This window comes from Mus caroli, chromosome X (assembly GCF_900094665.2).
Source record: "Mus caroli chromosome X, CAROLI_EIJ_v1.1, whole genome shotgun sequence".
Classification (NCBI taxonomy): domain Eukaryota; kingdom Metazoa; phylum Chordata; class Mammalia; order Rodentia; family Muridae; genus Mus; species Mus caroli.
The window spans coordinates 13,072,906-13,085,339 of record NC_034589.1 but is presented as its reverse complement, the minus strand read 5'-3'; the positions used below and the strand labels follow the sequence as shown (position 1 = coordinate 13,085,339).

The 12,434-nt window shown below is 37.5% G+C and overlaps 1 pseudogene; it reads left to right on the top strand.

Annotated features, from left to right (window-relative positions):
- The first annotated feature begins 859 nt into the window (after window positions 1–859).
- LOC110287410 overlaps window positions 860–12,434 on the top strand; it is a 16,612-nt pseudogene continuing 5,037 nt past the window's right edge.

Below are 12,434 nucleotides of genomic sequence, written 5' to 3'. Positions count from 1 at the left end.
CGGGGGGAAGCAATGTACCAGTGGCAACACCACTGAGGAAAATTAATGCTCCTTCCCAGCAATCATTTTCTCCTGAACAAGGAGTGGGACCTTAAATGTTTCTTCCCTATTCATAGTAGAATGTCAATGAGCTCAATCTTGTGCAGGTCTTCTGCAGATAGCCACTTCTGCTGGGAGTTCATTGGGTGTAGCACTCATGTCAGATGCAGAAGAGTGTATTACAGCACTCTTTCTCATCCTCCAGTTCTTATGGTTTTTCCTCTTGTTCTACATTCTCTGGGCCTTAGAGGGCATGAGATTGATGTCCCGCTTAGGGATGAACACTCAAAAGTCATTTATTCCCAATATATTGACTAATAATGAGTCTCTGCATTTACTCTTACCCACAGCAAACAGAAACTTCTCTAAGATTGAGAGTGGTAGCCTTATCTATGGATATAGATATAGATAATTAGAAGGCAGTTGGACACCATGACCATTTGTCAAAACAGCAGTAGTAGGATGTCTGTGACTGTAACCTCCCCAGCCTGAAACCTGTTTGCTCAGGTTTCACTGTTAGAGAGCATGGGGTGGAGCTTGCTGCCCTATTGCCCTGCCACATCCACTGCCGCTGCCTGCCACCTAGCTGTTCTGGAGCTATCACGTGGTCAGCTGCAGCCTTACTCCAAGATGATTTGGCTGAAATCAGGTCCCTTCCCCTGCTTCATAACTGAGTGAAATAGTAAAATTGAACCTTGAACAGAGCTTTGTCTTGGTTCCGTCTCTTCTCTTCCAGGTTTCCAAGATGCCTTTCCAGACTAGAACCCAGACATGTGAGCTGCTGGCAGGACACAATATGTGACTTTAGGATTTATACAAGAGGCTCTGTCCCATCCAAGGTAATGATTGAGTCAGAGGCCAACTGGAGCAGAGAGTGTTTTCACTCTATGGACAAAATTTGGGGCTGTGATCTAGGGCTTTTCAATCCTCCTGGTGGTTGTCAGGTCCAATGAAAATCCCATTTTCCCAAATTAAAAACAAAAACAAAAACAAAAACAAAAACAAAAAACCCAGAAGGGGCAAATGTCTATTTATGGTCCCTATTATCATACCAAATTCATTCTGGCCTCTAGGCTCCTTCAGTATCACAAGTGCCTGTTACAGATCTCAATGCCCATGCTACCTAGCATTTTAGCTTTTCTCACCTCCTCCCTTACCCTAAATTCCCTCAAGTTCTTGGGTTTCCCTCCCTGCAGATAAGTAGCTACTCATTCTCTTTATAATGCCTCACCTCTCTGCTTCTTTCATGGCCAGGTCCAGTCTGCTGGCCATTTTCAGTCTACTTTTCTCTCTCTCTACTCTGGACTCTCTCAGATGCCTTTGGTTGTTCTTTCTTTCAAATCTACAATATAAGCTTTCTCCCCAACCATACCATGGAGGGGTCATGTCATCAGTTTATACAGTGGTAAGCTCACCAGTGCCCTTCCTATCTTGCTTGAGGGCAAGGAGTCTTAGGCCTCTCAATATTCAGACAACATCCCCCACCCCCTATGGTCCAGCAGATAGAGCAATGATTTATATGTTTTCAGGAGAGGAACCAGTAGGAACACACTAGTGAATCCTTAAGGCTAAAAGCATTCTCAATTTGAGTTCAGCAAATGCCCTGTCCTGCGAACTCTGGGCTCGTAAATGAATGACAACATTTGGCAGTCATGGTGCTTTAGAAAAGAAATCACACATCAAGGAGCTGAATGGCTATGCCTTCAGAATGCTTTGCTAAATGACTTGGTATCTCCAGAGACACCTCAATAATTGAAAACTAAGCCATTTCTTTTTAGCAACCTTGTGATGACTTCTTCCATATGCTCCCCTTTCCAATATACTCTTCCATAAAAATATGCTAATACCCCTTTTCTGTGTCTACCAATTCCTTGGGGGATTTCCCTCCATTCTTTCCAGTTTAGCATGAACTTTGATTCCAAATTCCCTACCAGTTCCTTGTGATAGCACATTCAGCTAAAATTTCTTTTCTTTTTCTTTTTCTTGGATATTTTCTTTATTTACATTTCAAATGTTCTCCACTTTCCAGCTATCCCCCTTGGAAGCCCCCTATCCCATCCTCCCTCCTCCTGACTCTATGAGGGTGCTCCCCCACCCATTCCAGTCTTCCCTCCCTGGCATTCCCCTATACTGGGGCATCAAACACGAGACCCAAAGGCCTCTCCTCCCACTGATGTCCAACATACGTGGCTGGAGTCATGAATCCCTCCATGTGTATTCCATGTGGTTCAGTCCCCAGGAACTCTGGGGGTGGGGGTTCTGGTCTTTTGATACTGTTGATCCCTCCATGGGGCTGCAAACACCTTCAGCGCCTTCAGTCCCTTCTCCAACTACTCTATCAGGAATCTCATGCTCAGTTCAATGGTTGGCTGTGGGCATCCGCCTCTGTATTTGTCAGGCTCTGGCAAAGCCTCTCAGGAGAGAGCCATACCAAGCTTCTGTCAGCAAGCACTTCACAGCATCCACAATAGTGTCTGGGTTTGGTGGCTGTATATGGGATGGATCCCAAGGTGTTGCAGTCTCTGGATGGCCTTTCCTTCAATCTCTGCTCCAAGTGCAAGCTGGACTGTAGAAGAATTTCTGGCATTTTGGTAAAAGCCAGCATTCCTCAGGTTCTCATTTACCAAAAGGACTTACTTTCCTTACCCCTGACAGAAGTAACAAATGGCTGCCTGGAGTGTTTATTAGCATATTAAATCTCATGCCTGCCCCCAGGGTCCCTGAGTACCACAAACACCTGTTAGAAAGTCCCAGCTCTTCTCACTGCTTTTCCCTACTCTAAGCTCCCTGCAGCTCACAGTTTCCTTTCTTCCTTTTTTTTTTTTTTTTTTTTTTTTTTTTTTTTTTTTTTTTTTTTTTGGTTTTTCGAGACAGGGTTTCTCTGTGTAGCTCTGGCTGTCCTGGAACTCACTTTGTAGACCAGGCTGGCCTCGAANTCAGAAATCNGCCTGNCTCTGCCTCCCGAGTGCTGGGTTCAAAGGTGTGCGCCACCATGCCTGGCTGAGTTTCCTTCCTTTTTAACTACCTATTTTCCTTATAAACTCCCTCCAGCTATCCCCTCTTCCCCTCCTGCTTCTCTCATTATGCTTTTTCTATTACTTCTCCCCTGCTATTTTCTTTTCTCTTATAGGTATCTCTGGCCAGATTCAGTCTACAGGCCTTGCCATATCTACTTTCTTTCTCTGCCCTGGACTCTTCTAGATGCCTCTGGCTGTTCTCTCTCTCTTTCATATCTACAGAACCTTCCTCTTAACCATACTGTGGAGTGGGTCATGTTGTCAGTTTATACATGTACAAAGATTCAAGGTGACAGTTTCATAGTCCCACACCTCCTCTCCTTGCTTCATCTTTATAATCTTTATTCACTTGTGGTAGAATGCTGGCCATGTGGCAATAAGGAAGGGGCTTTAGCAAAAACTAACTTGGCTCTGGTGGGTAGCTCAGAAGGGCATGAAGGTGACATTGGCTGCCTGCTTAAGAGCAGCATCCATTTAAGTTATTGAGACTAGGACTAACACAAATTATGTGGTATGTCAGGCATAGCCTAAACCTTTGTTTCCACATTATTCAGATGAAGAAAGTAGTGAAATTTACAGGTTACAGGGGACTCACACATAGTAACATCTCAAAAGTATCAACTATACCATAGGTAGGTCTTCTGTAGTCAATATGTAAGAATATGAAACTGAGACAGAAGTCATGGGATTTGAACTGGTATCTTCATGTTTAGGGAAAGAGTAAAATCCAAAGAGATTTGTGTTGTTGACATGAGCACAGCCATGTCAAGGACTCCAATGCCTCAACCCTATGGAAGTGGCCATGCCTTCGTCCAGTGAGGGATGTCAAAGCCTTCCTCTTGTCCGAGTTCAGACATTAACAGTGTATGCAGAAAATGCTTACCATAGTTTTCTTCCTTAAAATGTTTACAGCCCAAAGAATCCACCCCTATAGAGATTGTTCCTAATGAGGTCAGTTAAAACTGTCTCCTTCTTTATCTGTGCATAATAACTTCACCTTTTTGTTCAGTTGAATACAATAATCCCACCTCTCTATTCAAAAGCATACAATAATTATACCGAGATTCTGGTGTGTTGTAGCTTCTCCATCTGAGGCATTCAAGGTCACCAGATTCCAGTGTTTCTATATATGTGTCTGTCCTTTTATCATTGCCTAGTCAGGGTTCTGGGGCCCCAAACTATGTAAGAATGCAGCAATTGCAGCAGAAGCCAGAACACTAAAGCATGGGAGAAACATGAGTATCTGGGTTCCACCAGGTAGTACAGTGTAACCTTTAGAGCCTAGGCCAGATGCCTCAGCAAATTGATTGAGCTGAGTTTACCATGAAATGCAGGAGTCATTAATCCTGTTGGGAAGAGAGGGGATGAACAGAATGGTTCTTTTAAAATGGCAATGTTGCTAATTTTCATGTAATTTTCCTCAAAGGTGTAACTATGTCTAATATAATATTGATATCATATAATGGAATTACTGAATTTTAGAGGGAAGGAACACAATATTACATTATCTTTATCATCCTGGATACTGCCGGGAGAGGGAGAGTCTACTTTATTTTAACTCATCAAGTCAATTTTATAAGTTCAGAATGGAAAAAAAAAATAGCAATGACCTTACACAGTTGATGCTTCAGTGTGAAATTCCACAGCATAAGTATTCAACAGTGTCATTATTTAGATGTCAGTTACTTTTCTCATATTTAAAATTCCTCCAATTGTGAATAAGGTATATCCTCTCTAATCTTATCTTTGCTGTGATGCTGGGCTGAGTAAATATGATCTATCAGCTTATTAGGAATGACTATCATGCTCTCGTCACACAAAGAAGGATATAAAACCTCTCCGCAAGTACTATTGTGCAGCGGTATGGTATAGTCATTGCACAATAGGAGGGAACCTCTTGCTTTTGGTGTGGACCACTTGGTGCAGAGCTCTGATGTGGGTACAGCTCATATTTTGCATTGGGATATGTTTCTTTCCTCAACCATATTGAGTTTTTTCTTTTGATATGTCACAAGATTTCTTTCTTTAAAATTAGCATTGTACTCTAACACACAAAGTAATGTATTTCGTTATGGCACTTTCATACATACTTTGTCCTCATTCACTCTGCTCCTCCACTGCCCTCCTCTTTGTCTCCCACCCTCTCAAGATGGTCCCCTTCCCTTCCTTTCTATAAATAATTTATTCTTTCCTTTCTTACAGATGTATTCCATTTCTGGCTTCTTTCTCCTCTCCTTTAAAATCATATTCTTCCCACTCATGATACCCTTTCTAGTTTCATGAACAACATACACACACACACACAAACACACAAACACACACACTCCAGGTTCTGAATATAAGAGAAAATGTACCATTTATATTTCTGAATTTGGCTTACTTAGCTTAACATAATTTTTGGCTTCTATCCATTTTCCTGAAAATAGCATGATTTCATTTTTCTTTATGGTTGTATAGGATTCTGTTATGTATGTGTACAACATTTTCTTTATACATTCATATGCTGATGGACAATTAGAACAGTTGAATTTCTGGTTATTGTGAATAATGTAGGTACAAACATTGATATACATGTTTTTCTGTGGTAAGACATAGACTTCTTTGGGTGTACGCTCAGTTGGGCTATGCTTAGATCACCTGGCAGTTGTATTTTTAGTTTTCTGAGGAACCTCTATAATAAATTCCACAGAGGCTGCACCAGTTTGCATTCTCAGTGGCAGTCAGTATTCCTCTTTCTCTATATTGTTACCAGCATTTGCTCTCCTTTGTTTTCCTTTAAAACAATTTAAATTATGTGTATAGGAATTTGTGTATATACATGTGTGTGTAGGTGTGTTCATATATGTGAGTCAATGGAGGCCAGACGTGTCAGATTCCCCAGAGCTGGAATTGCAGGCAGTTGTAACATCAGTCAGTGTGGGTGATGGGAACTGAACTTGGGTCTTCTGCAAGGGCAGCTTGGACTACTAATTACTGTAATTACGGAGACATCTCTCTAGGCCTTTTATTTTTGCTTTTTGTTTTTGTATTTTTTTTTTTGAGAGAGAGAGAGAAACAGAGAGACAGAGAGATAGAGAGAGCCAGAGACAGTTCCTCTATGTAGCTCTGGCTGTTCCAGAACTCACTTTGTAGACCAGGCTGGCCTCAAACTCAGATATCTACCTAACACTGCCCCTCTCATGCTGGGATTAAAGGTGGGTGATACTGTGCCTGGCCTACTGTTTTGTTTTGTTTTGTTTTGTTTTGTTTTGTTTTGTTTTGTTTTTTGGTCATTTTAAAGACAATGTCTCACTGGCTGGCCCAGTACTCATTAAGTAATGCAGGCTAGGCTTGTACTCAGAGAAATCTGTCTACCTATCTCTTTCCCTCTAAGTGCTACAACACCTGACCTTGATTTTTTTTTCTTGTTGTTGCTTTAGTCTTTTTGCTTTTTGTTTTTGACAGTCATTCTGAATGGTGTGAAATGGTATCTCCAAACAATTTTAATTTGTATTTCTTTGATGGGTAAACATTTTGAATGCTTTTTATAGTGCTTACTGGCCATTTATGTTTCTTCTTCTCTGAACTTTTTATTCAGTTTATTTGCTCATTTATTGACTGAAAGATTTTGTGTGTGTGTGTGTGTGTGTGTGGTGTGATACAAGTTCATATGGCTTGGTACACATGCATATGGAGGTAAATATTTGTGTACGTGTGTGGAGGCCAGATGTTGATATTCAGTGTCTTCTGTTATCACACTCCACCTTATCTTTTGAGACAGGAATCTTGCTCACCAATAAGCTCCAGAAATCTGGGCTTATGTACATGATCCAAATTTGTGCGGCAAGTATTTTACTGACTGAGACATCTCCTCAGCACCCTGATTTTTCTGGTATTTAAGTTTTGCAATTTTTTTCATATTCTAAATAGTGATCCCTTGTCTGATGCGCAGTTAATGAAGACATTTGTCCAATTCTGTGGGTTGTCTCATTATTCTGGTGGTTGTTTCCAAAGTCTTTGCTTATACTTTTATCTTGAAATGTTTGTCCCATGTTTTCGTCTAGCAATTTAAAACTAACAGATTTTACTTTAAAGTTTTTGATCCATTTTGATTTAATTTTAGATTAGAGGTTGGGATCATTCTATATATGGAAACCAGGAACCCTATGTATATTTCTAATACTGTGGTTGTTAGTCTTAATAGTAAATTTGACAAGATCTGTAATCACCTAGGTAACATGCTGCCATTGAGAGATTACTTAGCCTCTGGACATACCTGTGAGTTTTTTGTCACAATTAGTATCAGTGATGAGTGAAGACTCACCTTAAGTGTGGGCAGGGCCATTCCCTGGTGGGCATACTGGGTTATATAAAATGAGCTGAACACTAGCGTGCATCCATTACTCTCTGCTTCCTGATTATGAATGAAGTGTGACCTTGAAGATACTGCTGCCTTTGCTTCTCTTTCTCACGATGGACTGTACTCTTGAACCATAAGTGAAAGAAAAAAACCCCTTTCTTCCTGAAGTTACTATTGTCTGTTTGTCTCAGGGCTTCTACTGTACTAAAACATCATGACTGAAAGCACCTCGGTGAGGGAAGGGTGTATTTCACCTTATTACTCACAGTTCACACTCCATCACTGAGGGAAGCTAGGGCATGGAAAAATGCTGTCTACTGGGTTACTCTCTATGGCTTGGTTTGCCAGCATTCTTAGAGAACTCATGACCATCTGCCCAGAAGTGGCACCACTCACAGTAGGTTAGACCCTCCCATATTAGTCATCAATCAAGAAAATACATCACAGTTTGCTAATAGGTCAATCTGGTGGGGCATATTTTCAATTGAAACTCCCTCTTCCCAAATTACTTTAGCTTGTGTCAACCTGAAAAAACAAAACAAAACAAAACAAATCAGGAAAATATTTGATCACAGCAAGGGAAAAAGAAAACAAATAAGTTTGTCAAAAAAAATAGATGTCTGTATTTGTGTGGGCTTATTTCTGGGTTATTTATTTTATTCCATTGGTCTACATGTCTGTTTGTGCCAGAGCCATGGTGGATTTGTTACTATGACTGTCTAACATAATTTGAATTTGGTGTTGTGATACTTCTAACTTTGTACTTCCTGCTAAAGATTGCCTTGGTTATGTGGAATCTTTTGTGCTTCCATATTAATTTTAAGATTGGTTTTTCCTAGTTCTGTAAATCTGTAAATCACTTTCAGTAATATGGCCACTTTCATAGTATTAATTCTGCCCATTATGAGCATGGGAGGTCTTTGCATCATCTAATGTATTTTTCAATTTTTTTTTCATCATCTTCAGTGTAGAAGTCTTTCATTCTCTTGGTTAGGTTTATTCTTAGTTACATTATGTATGTTTGAAATTTTTATAGGTAGAATTTCCCTGGTTTCCTTATTTATTTTCTCAGCAAGGTCAGAATTGATATATTAAAAACACTATTGATTTTTGTATGTTGATTTTGTGACCTGCTATTTTGTTGAAAGCATATATCCAGTCTAATAGTTTTCTAGTATGGTCATTAGAGTCTTTCTAGTATAAGGCATAATATCTAACAATAATGATATTCAGCTTCTTTGATTTCTACTTATGTCTTTTATTTCTTTTTCTTGACTCATTGTACCAGCTGAGACTTCAAGTACTAAATGGAATAATAGTGTAGATAATGGGCATCCTTGTCTCATTCCAGATTTTAGAAGAACATGTTTTCCATTTCCCCAATTTAATATAATATTGGCTATAGGTTTGTCACATATATCCTATATTATGCTGAGATATATTACTTCCATTCTTCATCTCTTTAATGCTTTTATTATGAAAGGATTTTGAACTTGTTGAATAACTTTTCTCCATCAGTTGAGATGATTATGTACTTTGCTGTTAACTATACATGCTGTTATAATCAATTGATTTGTATGTGTTGAACCAAACTTGCCTCCTTGGAATAAAACCAACTTGATCAATGTGTATAATTTTCTTAAGGCATTCTTGAATTCTATTTTCCAGAATTGTAATGTGAACTTTTGCATCTATGTTTATCAGGGAAATTAGTTTATAGATTTCATTTTATCATTTACCCAGTTTCTTTTTATGAAGATAACTCTACTTCATAGAATGAATTTGGTAATGATTCTTCCTTTTCTGATTCATGAAACAGTTTGATAAACTGTGTGTGTGCTTATAGTATTTTTGTTGTTATGTATGCCTGTACATGTCTATGCAGAGGCCAAAGGAGGATGTAAGGTCTGACAGACTTTTTTATCATGGCTTCATCTCCTTGATTGTCAAGATTTTGTTTAAGGCATATGTATCATAATGATTAATTTTGATAGAGCTTATGTATTTAAAACTTTGTCCATCACGTCTAGGTTTTCTACTATTTCACAATACAAGTTTTCAAAGTATTCTATCATTATTCTCTGGATTCCATTGGACTCAGCAGTACCTCTACCTTCTTCATCACTCACTTCAGAGTGGATTTCTCTTCTTTTGGTTAATTTACTCAGGGTTTATCAATCCCTCCCATAAAAATAATATGTGCTTATTTTATGTACTATTATTTAGTCTCTATTTGGTTGATTTAAAATTGCTAGTATTCCTTGTAATCTATTGTTTTTCATATGGATTATTTTATCATGCATACATTTTTGGTTATTGGAATGTAAGCTCTATTGGTTTTTTTAATGAAAGTACTCATAGCTGTAAACTTGTATGTTAGAATTGTTCTGTCTGTTGTTGTAAGTTGTGCTTTCATTTTAATTTGAGTCTAAGAAATTTTAGTTTTCTCCTTCAATGGCCCACTGATCATTTGAGGGTGTGTCAATCACTCTCCATGTGTAGTTTGTGTAGTTTTTGTAGTTTTTCTTGCTATTGACTTTCAGTTTTATTGCACTATGATCTGATATATATATATAATATATTATAGAATATAACTTATATTATTTGTATTTGTTAAAATTTAATATTTTGTCAATAATGTAGTTTATTCTAGAGAAGGTTTCATGTAAAATAATGTATATTCTGTATTTGGTTGAAGTATGCTGCACAAATCTATTAAGTTCACATGATCTATTGTGTAGTTTTGCTCTGAGTTTTCTTTGTTGATTTTCAGTTTTAAGGACCTATCTATGATGAAAGTGAAATGTTAAAGTCACTCACTGTTATTATATCAGAACCTATCTGATCATCTGTCTACTATTTTGTTTTTTTTTTTATAAAATGAAATCAGAAGCTCTAAAATTGGATACACATATATTTAAAATTATTACATCCCAATGAATTGTTCTCCTTATTAATATGTAGTACTCTTCTTTATCTAGTCTGACTAATTTTCATTTGAAACCTAGTTCCTCAATTATCAGAACAACTAGACCAGCTTGGCAGCTTTGCATCATTTAGCTTCCAATCTGTGGGTATCTGCATCAGTGAGGTGTATTTCTTGGGAACAAATAGTTGGATCAAGTTTTTTTTTTTCTTTTTTTAAAATCTAATAAGGGAGTTTGTATATCTTTTTTGTAAATTGAAACCATTTATATTTAAGGTTGTTATGGAGAGAGATATTACTAAAATCTGTAATTGTGCTTGATGTATTTTTCTGAGTTTGTGGCTTAACTTATATCTATATTGAAGTTTTAGAGTCAAACAAGCCCTTTCATTGATTTTTTTTCCAAAAGTAATCTGCTACCTACTATAGAATAATCTAGTTTAAAAATGAAATGCAAGGCTTAATATTCTGACTATCTTTCTTCCCAATAGTCAGCTCCATCATTTCAGCCTTGAAAGTGATATCTTCACTTTGTGTTTCATCATCTTTGTTAAGTATTCTGCCCTTCGTTGGATCATTTGGAAAAGCTTAAAGTACATTTTCTGTGTTTCAATAGAAAAAAAAACAAAACAGGACTAATATTCTACTGTATAAATTGCCAGATTTTCTTTATCCATTCATCTGTTGAGGCAAATCTACATTGTTTCTAATTTCTAGCTATTATGAATAAATCAGCAATGAACATAGTTGAGCAAGTTTCATTGTGGTAGGATGAAGTATCCTTTGGGTATATGCCCAAGAGTTGAATCTTGAAGTAGATCTATGTAGAGCTTTCTGAGGAACTGCCACAGTGATGTTCATAGTAGCAGTATGAGTTTGCACTCCCACCAACAATGGAGGGGTGTTCCCCTTGCTCTACATTCTTACTCGTGAGCTGTTACTTCCATTATTGACTTTAGCCATTTTGACAGGTTTAAGATGGAATATCAAAGTAGTTTTGATTTGCATTCCCCTGAAGGCTAAGAATGGTGAAATTTTCTGTTTCTCAGCCATTTGAGTTTACTGTATTGAGAATTCTGCTTAGATTGGTATGCTATTTTTAATTGGTTCATTTCTTTTCTTAATATCTAGTTTTTAAAATTCTTTATATATTTTGGATATTATCTCTTTATCACATATATAATTGAGAGAAAAATCTTTTCCCATTCTGAAGGCTGCTGCTTTTTCTGAATGATGGTGTCCTTTTGCAGTGTAGAACTTCTCAGTTCCATGAGGTCCCATTTATTAATTGTTGATCTCAGTGCCTGAAATACAAGTTTTCTGTTCAGAAATTCTTCTCCTGTGGCATTGAGTCCAAGATTATTCCCTACTTTTCTCTTCTGTCATGTTTAGTCTATTTGGTTTTATTTTGAGGTCTTTGATCCATTTGGAGTGGAGTTTTGTACAGGGTGATAGGTATGGATCCATTTGCATTCTTCTACAAGAACCCATCTAGTTTGATGGACACCATTTGTTGAAAATGCTATAATTTTTCCTGTGTTTCTGGCTTCTAGTTAAAAAAAAAAACCTAAAAAAAAAAATCAGATGGTTAATCTGAGTTTCTTACTTGATTCTAATGATCAACATGTTTGTTTTTATCCTGATACCATGTGGTTTTTAGATAATTTTATTTCTATAGCTTTGTAGTACATCTTCCAATCAGGGACTGTGAGACCTTCAAAAGTTCTATTATTATTCAGGATTGTATTAGCTATCCTTTGTTTGTTTGTTTATTTTGTTTTGGGGTGGTGTTTTGTGTGTGTGTGTGAAATCTGTAGGTCACTTTTGGTAGGATGGCCATTTTTTTACTATGTTAATTGTACCAATGTCTTAAAGTTTTTATCAAACAAGTCTTTCACTTGGTTGCTTAGAGACACTTCAAGATATTTTATATTATATGAGGCAATTGTGAATTATGTGACCAAAAGTTAGAATTAGATCTGTACTATGTACAAAGGACCTATGAAAAAGCCTTATGAAAACCTATTTAGAGACTGCTGTATCCAGGGATCCGTCCCATAATCAGCTTCTAAACGCTGACACCATTGCATACACTAGCAAGATCTTGCTGAAA